This window comes from Cynoglossus semilaevis, chromosome 14 (assembly GCF_000523025.1).
Source record: "Cynoglossus semilaevis isolate Cse_v1.0 chromosome 14, Cse_v1.0, whole genome shotgun sequence".
In the NCBI taxonomy this organism is placed as follows: Eukaryota; Metazoa; Chordata; class Actinopteri; order Pleuronectiformes; family Cynoglossidae; genus Cynoglossus; species Cynoglossus semilaevis.
In genome coordinates, this window is record NC_024320.1 from 7,576,903 (window position 1) to 7,588,434 (window position 11,532).

The window sequence follows — 11,532 nt, forward strand, 5'->3', positions numbered from 1 at the left end:
TCACAGTTACTTCACTCCTGTCTGTTCTATAATTCAGCAGCCATTTGTCAGGTTTTCCAATTCTGGGACACCTTCACCGTGTCAGTGTGAAATAGTTGCAGAGGTTCCACAAATAACACGTAGCACGTTAACAAATATAGCCGAGAAAAATTCAATTTGTTAACTCAGAGCCCTTCTTAGGGTTTTCACACAGCCGTCATATGTGGAAATGTCAGTTGTGAGTGAAAGGTGGTTTTTAGTGTGAGGCACCTGTATCAGCAGCCTAGCATTAGTCTTGGCTACCTGCTGTGTTAGCCGTCACTGCCTCTGAGTGTCTTCACAACAGCGTGTCTTTTCTCGGCTTCATTTCTTCAGGTCTCTGCTACTCAGTTTGCAGTTTAGCTATCAATCATGGGCATTTATCAGCTCACAACACCCTTTCACTGCACAGGAAAAAATGGTGAAAGTTCAGAAATGTGTAAAGGTTGGTGGCAGTAAATGCATCTCTCCTGGCTGTGGTTAATGATAGGGCTGGCAAAATCATAGAGCGCCACTCAGGCTGTCAGTCTCCAAAAAGCTTTTTTAAATGTCATTCCATTTGTTATCATTTTATTTTATTTCAATTTATTATGAATTTTGAACAGTTCACAAACATTCTGCCCATTATTACTGTTGTAGTCAAAAGTTATAGAATATGCTTTCTCCAAATCTACAGACACAGTTTAACTTCCTCTGACCTTCTGACCTTTTCTACCAGCACTCTTAGAACAAAAATAGCCTCAGTTGTACTGAAAACCCCACCCAAGTGCTGCTCACTGATCTTGTCTCAGCTTTGCCTCTAAAACCGACTCCCATACATTCATTGAATACCTAATCGTCTTTATGCCTCTGTAGTTAAACAAAGACACTATTTGAAGTAAATAAAAATAGATTTCAGGGAAATTGAGTTCAACAGAGTTCTGCATTAGACAATATACCAATAAGAATAAGGATAAAAATAAAGATAAATAAATAGTTACCACAGACCTGTCGTCCTCATCTTGATTTACTGTCAATGATGCTAATGTTCTACGCACAACAGGCAACATGACTTTCAATTATCACTAAACGATTTATTGTACTTTACACTAAACTTTACAAAAATGTTCTACTGTTGAAAAAATGTTGCTCACATATCTGAGTCCGTGAATCGTTTTTTTTTTTTTTAAACATGAAGTGCTACAAATGGTCAAAATGGCTGATGTAAAAAAAGGTTACATGGTGGCTCATTTTAATAATTAGACTTCTGACATTTATTTAGTGGAGCTATTGTACTGTATGATATTTGGTGAACGCAAACCTCTCTGACAATGCAGAAAAATCCACTATTTTTAGTTAAAATTGTCAATTTTGTGTTGCTGTTCTTAGGGTAAAGGGCAGGAGGGAGAAATGCAGACTTATACTTGTTATGATATTTCATGATATTTCCTTTCTCCAAAAATCTCAAGTTTGATGACGACTGTGACTATTCAAAATGGGAAATGCCACAACATACACAGTATTGGTATAGACACCGTACTAGAAATACTCACTATGACTATAAGTATGACAACAATACTACAGACATGTAATGTTTAAGGAATAGAAGACTGATGACTCTGCTGTCTCCCAGAGAAGGGAGGCGTAAAGAAAAGATAGGGGAGCAGATGAGAGGTAATGCAGACAGAGAGGAGAGACCAGGAGCTGATATGAAATGAACTAAGTACCGTCAGATGAATAGTTAAAGCAGCTTTTAGTGTAAAAAAAATGAGGTCAGTGAATCAGGTCCTGTAGTTTTGAAGTTACAGGAGGGAGGGAGTAAAAGACTCCCGACCTAGGGGAAGGAGACAGGGCAAGAGACTTACTATGACATCATCAATGCTCATGATGTGCATACAGAGTGAGAGGTAGAGACAGGGCTCAGCACACCAACGCAGTTTAGGCTGAAGCAGCAGAAGTCTAAGCCCTCGTGCTGCAGCATTCTATTAGTTTATATACATATTTGAACACTCTGATCATAAAGACTGACTGAAGTTCTACAGGATTCTTCCTTGTTGTGTAGTTTTTCATACTGCATGGGGTTGAAAAGGCTGATCTATAGTAAAAACTTGATACTTGTGTCAGAGAAAGCCTCCTTCAGATGTTTGTGGACAAGTATGACTAATCCAGATACATCCGAATTTGGACGTAAACAAAATGTAGGTCCTCAAAGTCTTTAGGTCCTTGAATCATTCCTACTGTAGCTGAACTGTTTAGTTCAAAGGTGCAGCATACTGTCTACAAAACAATGGAGGATCATGGGATTGCCTTGGAAACCTCAGGACATATCAACGACTATGGACCACCCATTTCCACTGCCAACACACCAAGCTGTGATATCATTGTCTTCACACCAACAGATTTTCTGATGACCACACAATGAACACTTTCCACGATCAACACATCTGATCATCCAGACTTTACATTTCATGATCAAAAAGACTCTCAAGTTCAAAAGACAAAATTGTCAGCTCTGGAGCGCTACAAATAACAGAAGGTGTAAAAGAAGTGTAAAATAGTGAGAGCGCTTTGTCAAAATCACACTGCTGAAATCCATGAGTCCTTCGCACTCTTGTCTGGTAGCACAGCCCTGCATGTGCTAGTACTGTCATGTCAAAGCACTCTCAGTGTGACACGCCACACAGACAGTCCATACTGTTATCCTGCCAGTTGGAAAGTCCCACAGAGGCCCCGCATCTGGGATTGATACACTTGCCAATACTGGGCATCCCCGACAACTGACCGACCAATCAGAGGAGACTGGTGAGTCTGACCAAGAGGCCAAGCAATAGATCTAATAATGATGATGCAATAGTTTGATTCATTACTGTCTTCTTCTTTGTGGGAATTTGAGGTGTTTTAGAATAATTAACCACTTTGATAGTGGGGGCAAAAATGTTGTTTAAAATCCTAGTTCAACCCTGAGTTTGTACCCTCTCTACTTGTTCTCCCTCACAATAATTTGCGGCTTCACTTTTGACATCCTAACCTTGAATAAAATAAATGCCCTTGTTTACCAAAGCTGCAGATTCGGCAGAAGAAGACAACTGAGGAGATGGGTGTGTTCCATCCAGGGAACTCACCTACAGCAGCTCTGTCTCCTTTGTTTTCTTCTGAGATGAGTTGTTGCTGCAAAAACCAGTGATAAGCAACTTGTTGACGTCGAGAAGTCAAGTCAACTACCTCTACTGTGTACCATACTGTGTTCTGCCCATTCTTTAACTATTGGTATTACTGATTCTGTTGCCTGGTTAAAGACTATCATCACTTGCCTGACCTGAAGAATATTATTATTATTTTCATTCTGTAAAATAAATACAAAATCTTAACCTCAGTGCTGTCAGACAAGTACTAATCTGATTAATCACAGGTCATCTGTGGAATAATCACGATTAATCATAGTGGAAAAAGATAAATCAACACTATGTAAAAGTTGAAAAAGCATTTCCTGTATATTGCTGAAGTATTACAAAGTTCCACTTGTAGTTTTTCATATCTGTCCTGGGAGTATTTAGCTCCTTCCTGACTTTGTATGTTTTTGCAGGTACTGAATACTGAGGCTCTTGATGTGGATGGCTCAGGGCCCAGTTGGACTACAGCAGCATAAACAGGTGTCATGCCACATTCCTCTGTGTGTGATTCCTTTAAAGACAGATGGATAATGAAATCACCTGCTGTCATTACAGCTCAATAATTCCCAGCCTTTGGACACTGTCTATTTTTATCTTGCATTGTGTAAAAGTCACCAAGTGACTCTGTGAAGATGGTTAGACTATCAGAGGAAGTGGTTACGTGCAGGATGTGTCTTTTCCTCACAGCTAAACAAGGGCTGTGAGATGACAGATTTTGCCTGAGGCAGTGGAGAAGAAGAGCACTGGTATTAGTATTCATATTCAGTGCATTATCATAGGAGCAGGTGCTGTCTGAGTAAATATATATATGTATATACATATTATATACATATATATGGTATGAAAATATGCTGCAAACTAAGAATGAAACTAAGAATGAATGAAAAACTACAAAAATATAATAAGTGTACGATCAACCAACTGTACCACACAGGTGCTAATGCTCATCAGTGTCACATGTACATTGAAACCATGGTCCGATGTGAAAATATGTATTTGGGACAATGATTAACAGCCCCAGGATGTAGTCGGGATGAGGAGACTTTTTTGTGCACTGAAGATGTGCACTAACACTATCACTAGCTACATGAGCAGCGTGCAGGTTCATGCTGCACGAGACACCAGACTGTTGTTATTGTTAGCCTGTGAAAACCATAAACAGAATGCTGGCGTCAACACAGTTTACCACGAACGTGCTCTGATTTTCAAAAAGAACAACTCGTGACAGAGATTAACATAATGACATCAAGATCAAAACACAGAGGACCGGTGCTAATTCAAGTACAGTGTCAGAGGGTCTGATTAATTGACAGATATTATATAAGTATATTACTAATTAGCGGTAAGTTTAGCTAGCTAGGCAGCAGAGATATTGCTTCTCTCTCTCTCACTCACACACGTCCCCTCCCATTCAAATGCCTTAATTCAGTCAGCAACAAGAAATGTAGGATACTACTAAACATCTGCATGACCTCTACACATTAGTAGTACTATTTGCTTGAGTTTTTTTTCCTTGCATACTGTTTTAATTTAATTCTAATAAATGAAAATACAATCATTCCCAATTAATCCTCTTCCTTTGACTAGTGTTTTTATGGCACTACAGATGTCAGAGCCAAAGTAAAGAATCAGGGCACGATACTGTTTTAGGATGACATTGATTTTGGGACGGCTGAAATTATATTTGGTGATGATTTCAGGAATGTTAGTCGTGAGGCCTGACTGAACCGCAGTCATTAACTGAAACACCAGCAGCTGTGTAGGAGGCTTCAAACTGGCTGAGGAGCAGCTGCTGAGGTGAGGATGAGAAAGACAGTTTGATGTCACAGGTCATACACTGTGGCAAGAATGAGCACAGACAATTACAAGGTGATTAATCATGATTAATCACATCTTAATTCGTCATGACATATGACAAAAACAGTTTTTGCTCCAGATTGCTGGATCAGAGAGAAATATCAGCAGGTGGAGGTTTGTGTTTCACACAAATTTTTATTTGTAACTAATCCAAATGATGGAAATATTAAAATGATGCAAAAGTAAAACTCAAATCGTACCAAAACTATAAAATAACTACGTACAGTACTTTCTTTTCTACATAGAACTGCTGGATTGTAGTTATTATTATGAATCTTGACAGCGACTTGTAGAACGTGTGGAAAGTTAACTTCATAACTTGGCTGAAGCAGTTGTTCTCAACTTTATTAATAGGTATACAGTCCCTCACCATCCATTTGACAGTTGTGTCAGGCAGCTTGTCAGCGTCAGACTTACTTACTGCCCAGCGCCTGGTGAGGCGCTGCTGGATGAGATGGTATTTTAAGCCCCCGCAGTCAAGCAAATCATAACGTGTGTGTGGATCTGTACGTACCTGTTTGTCTAAGGTGTGAACACAGAAATGAAATCAGTGTGAACTGCAAGAAAAACAACACTCTGTGGAGCTGCTGTTCAACTCCTCCTGAATGTAATTCATATAGTTAACTTTGAATGGCTAACGTTCACAGTGGGGTCTACATCACCTCAGTGTTTGTTACAACAGTTCTCCTGGTCTAGCAGACGAGCAGAGAGAAGCAATACTTTTTAAGCCTGTGAGAAGAGTAGGGCCGACAAGTACAAAATCCATCTATGTCCCATCACCTCTTGAGAAATGAACGGCCACTCAGCTGTCAGTAGATAAAATACAACACTGCAACCATTCAGACATAGCTCTATCCTCCAGGTGCCCTCCAGAGCTTCAGCGTGCCCTCCATAGAGCATTTCTGACAGCCTGGATTCTGGCTCTACAGACAACGCATGTTTACCGCTGCAGAATTCCCTCCAGCGCTGACGCCATGACAGTCGATAAAGAGATGGCCAACAGCACAGGCAGCTAAAGGCACTGTCTAACACTTGTCCATTAGGATTACATGTTGTGGTGTTTTTGGTTCAAATACAAATATATGTAAATCTCATGTTGAATGACTATCACAGCCTGTCTTCCCATATTGCCATCACATGATTGTAACATTGAAAGAAGCACAGAACGATCAGCCAGTCATCAGTCCTATTTATAAACTCTTTTCATCGAACGTACAGTCCTTAAACGTTATCATTTTATCATGAACTAGTTAAAAATCCCAACATTTTTCTTCCAAAAAGAGAGTTTTTTTGTGATGCAGTTATGAGTAATGAAGAAAAAGTGTGTACTGGGAGATCATTTTCAGGTTTTAAATACGTCTTACAGCATATTAATCGATTTGTTACTACAGCTGTTGACTAAATAATATGAGTAGGAAAATATTACCAAACCAGTTATTACAGATGGTACTGTGTACATACACATTTGTGTACACATAGATATTTAGAATGTATAACAATATGAATATTTATATTCGAGACTTTGTTACATATGTTAGATTACTGTGATTCTCTGTACAGTATGTAACATTGGAATTACTCATACTCATCTATGGCACTGTTTGTTAACTCATATCCTGTTTACATGACTGTAACAGTCCAACCATTGATAATCACATTACAGTGGTTGATTTACATTAGTCACTCTTTTAGTCAGATTCCTTCTACATGGCATAATAAAAGGGCTTTTCTCAGGGATTCTTTTGTTCCTCTACCTTTGTCATTTTTCGAACATCAATTCAAAATGTATTTCCTTCATTCAGGAGATGGGGCGTAGTGTTGTGTTCAGAGATGTGTTGAAAGGTGAGAGAGAGAGAGAGAGAAAGAGAAAGAGAGAGGGGGAGGGATGGAGAACAGTTTTCAACATCTTTTGACAGAAGAACCCAAACGCTGTGGCTCCAGCTCTGTCCTCCCCAGAGGCTGAAGAAAAGGCCATTCAATGCTTGGAAAATGAGAAAAAAGAACAAATACTAATCCAGTGAAATGTATAGAAGAGACTGCACTCAAGGCCTTTAGAAGCAGATGACGCCTTTGCATAAAACAGTTTCACATAATGCAGACATTGACATGCACAGCAAAGTGTGAGCTCACACTGTACTATAAGATAGTAGGCTATTCTTAGGGAACGAGTCACAGAGATGACAAAAAAAATTATGTAAGATTTTTAAGTACATTATTTAATGAAATAGTATATTTGTATCTAAAGTTGTCCATTTAAACAAATTTAATGTTCTATTTATACAACAGGGCTGTCAGTCGATGGCACTAAATTATCATGATTAATCATGATTAATCATGATGAATTGTCATTCCTCTGACAAACATCATTGCTGGAACAAAAAGAACAATAACAACCGACAGATCTGCAGCTCATTCTACCCATGCATTAAAATGCATAAAAAACTTTAATCAGATTAATGGTCACAAATGCATTCCTTAATACTGACAGTCCTGCCTATGACAAACCTCTGTGCTGTGACTCCAGTAATGTCTGTCATAAACTCAGATTAAAAAAGAAAAGAAAAGCCTTTCTATCTCTGTCTGTGGCACAGAGAAGGTGAGCGAATAGAGGAAGGCGGGACAAGACAACAGGAAATTAAGTAAACCCGTTTAAAAAAAAAAGAGTAAAAGAGAAATAAGCAGGGCTGGAGATGGGAGTACTGATCCAGAAAACAATACATATGAAGTTTAAACAAGTGGGCTATTGACGAAGAATAGAACACGTGATTTACCAGTAGAAAAAAATGACATTTTATAATTTTATAAATCATGATAATAAAAGACAGTGAAAAGGACAGGGTGTGTGTGTAGCATCAGCGACAGAGACATAAGACAGTTGAGATGAATGCAGTGCATGGCGTAACAGATTAGGACGCTGAGGTAGGAGATGACAATATGCTCACTGCTGGTTTTTATCCAGACTCCTGCTCTGCAACAACATAAGGCACTCCACACTCAGCCAGACAATGGCTCTCCAACCAGCACTATGGACAATTAACCCAACAGCATGCTGCTCACCAACAAATTACTATTTTTCTTTGCCAATCTGGCTGAACTGAAGCAAAATAACAATAGAAATAGAAATAGAAATGACACTTCCCTAAAAAGAAATTATTAAACAGAGTACTTCTTCACAGAAGCTGCTTTATTCCATTTGTTGTGAAATGTTTTCTCACTGTTTTGGTTAGATCTGGACGCAGCCATCCACTGTGACTGATGGTGTCACAGTTATTTAGAGGCATTCAAGCTTATTCTGGGAAACAAATGGCTACAGCTGTACAGTTAAAGCATATCCTGTCTTTCAGTCCTACATAGTACTGTAAACGTCAACATGGCGACAGACGGCAGACGGTCGCTTTAGCAGGTAATTGTACTGTGCTGGCAAAAATGCAGTGGTTTCTAAAGATGTTCACAAACTACAGTTAGTGAAGGGACAAGCCCAGTACTGTATGTAGAGTAGCTGCATCTCATTTACAGGGTTGGGGGATTAATATCAGCCTCCTTGTCTAAATGTCAACTGATGCCCCCCATGCACAAGGGGGCACAGCTACAACTTTAGTGTTCACAAGGTCAGAGGTCACCAACCATGAGATAGACAGATAGACAGACAGATAGATGGATGGATGGATGGGTGAATGGATAGAAAAACAACAACTAGTTTTTCTACTAATTACAATAACTAAATTTAAAAAGGGGGTGGGGAGTGCAATGCCCAGAGAGAAGAAGGACACAAGCTACCGTCTTTCAAAAAAAAAGCCAATTGTCCTACTTAAAGCATGGGTTTAACACCACATGTGTTTCTCTCTCTCCAAACCCTGGATAATTCGAGACATTTTTCTGTTTCCTGTTGATGCGGAGGTAAATGGAATGCTCATGTCATGTCTGCCTGTCTCTTTTGTTTCATCAGTCCCTCCTGTGTCCTGTGCTCTGCTTATCTGCACTGGTCTCACTCGTCTCCTCTGGAGCCCTGGGTATACGTCTCCTCCTCACTTGGTCCTTGTCTGATCATTGTTTGACTCCTGCTGGCTGTTGTCTTGTCCTGGTGGAGTTCTGTACAGCCTTCTCAGCCTTCTGCCCTGCCCTCTCTGTTTTTCTCTGCCTGTTTCACTTCCCACTGTTCTTCCTCTGTCTCTGTCTCTCTTTCCTGCCTGGCCCCAGTCTCTGTTTTGTTGCCCAGCCTAGTTAGTCAGTTTTGTCCCTGCTTCTGTTTTGGAGTCTAGACTTTGTAAATAAAGAAAAGAACCTTCTGTCTCCAAATACTGCAGTCTGGTCCTGTCCTGGCTTCCACATGTCAACTTATTTTGCAGCACTTGCAGTTCAAAGCTACAACTTTTGCTGCCTGGGGCAGACGGTGGTCCAGTGGTGAATTGGTTTGGCTTGTGAGTGATGTTGGCGATAGAGGAGGATGTGGAGTAAATAGTAAACATAATGCAGTGGGAAGAGTGTTTGATTTGCACAGGGCATACACTCGACCCCAAAGTGGGATTCAGAAACTGTGTATGTCTCAGTGAGATATAATGTCTTCTCTTAAATCTCTTTTCAACATATTGTCTTTATTCACATCTAGAACTTAAAAAAGGTTTAACTAAAATGTTTAAATATTAAATTCACCGTGACAATTGAAATCATCATCTTCACTTCATTATTTTAAATTTGTTTTCCTGCAAATCCTGTTTCATTCGGCTCAAGTCTGTCACCTCTGTCTTTGTCCTGTGTCGTTCCTGTGGCATAATCCGTTAACATCCTTAACATTTGCTCCCCAAATGTTAAGGAAATTTAATAACAAACATGTCCGTTTCTGGATCGATACTCGATACATTAAGTACCAATACTACCACCATCTGTCTGTATTCATTTGGGATTAAGAACTGTTTTCACAACAGTTTCACAGTTTGCCTCAGAGGCAGAAGCAATGGATCCTGCCAACTGAGAAAGAACAGGTTCTCCTGACTGTAAATAGTGGTGCTATGAATTCCCTCTGGCTCTGAGAGTATGCAAATGCATATTAATAATAGACTAATTTGTATTTGTTACATGTTAATTAACTGTATTAATATGGGCAACACAGTAGTGCCTGGATATTTCTAGTCCCTGATTACGTCCTTGGTTACGTTTGTTGCGTATACGCAGACATTTCTGCAAAAAAGTATGACACAGATATCAAAATGTTCTTTGTATTCGATGAATAGTCCTTTCCAGTTCTTTATATTCTGTCTGCCCTCGACATGCCTCCTAGCCCCAGCCCTGTAAACACCAAGGGCTTCCAACTTCGACTAAGAGACACATAGCAGCTTGATCCCTGGAGCTGGGGTTTAAAGTGACAGCCGTCATCAGTTGCAGTCCATCCATCCCTGTGCAGTAAGTGGCCTTTTTGGTGTCTGCTCCCCTGCTAAGTCACTGTGGGGATCCTTCACTTCAGAGCCATTCTATCATGCCATCATCCTCTGCACCGCTGATCTTCAAACTTTTCCATTTTTCCAGTCTCTTTTTGTGAACCCATTGGTCAGTATTGTCCTCGGCTATCTACTTTGGTTTTCAGGCTTTGCCCTCTGCTGGTGTTTTGCTGCATCTCGTTCCCCACTTCAGATTCATTCATGATGGGACATTCTCATCACTCAGACACAAAAACACATGAATCTCATTTGCTGTTACATGATGCCCATAAATTTACAACGTGTCTCTCACTTGTCAATCAACCATTATGACTGTTGATTTCCATTTACTTCTGTAAATCAGTGTAAATCAGTCACTCTACATCATGAGAGAAATATAAGTAACTGCGTGCCTTATTATTCCCTCTCGTACATTCTTTATCTTTATTGTGCAGTTCCCAGAAGCATCTGTGGGAGACTTTATCCAACTCTGAGGCAATGCAAGACTAAAAAGCAGGAGTTTTGAATCCAGTAGTACAAGCATGGTGGCACTGCAATGAAAAAAAGTTTTCTTTTTCCTTTTTCAATGCATGAAGGAGATCAAAGTGAAGCCTGCCTTCAGTGATTGGGATTAGAGTTTTCCACTGTTCATGGACTACAGATTTTGCTGCAACATCAAAGAATGTTAAAAAAAAAAAAAAAAAAAAAAAAAAAGAGCAGGACAGTTAATGCATCGGACAAAATGTCAACGAAGACTACAAGAAACGGTCAAATAAGACGTCCTCTTCAGATAAAGGACAGACTGCCTTGTAGATGCTTTCAAACACCAGGATGATGGAAACATCACCCAAGCCTAACAAAGGGATGAAGTGAACATAAATGTATTAGCTAAACAGTTTAAGCTTAGTACTGTAGTATTTGAATATATTCTAAGAGGCATCTTCAAAGGAGGTATTTGTTACCCCACGGATTAGACATCGACAGCGGTTATCACTAAGGAGCAGCAGAAGTCACTTACGTAACCAAGCTAGGCAACAGCAGACAAACAAAAACAAATAAACACACAAACAAACAAACACCAGTGGTGTAGTGTAACT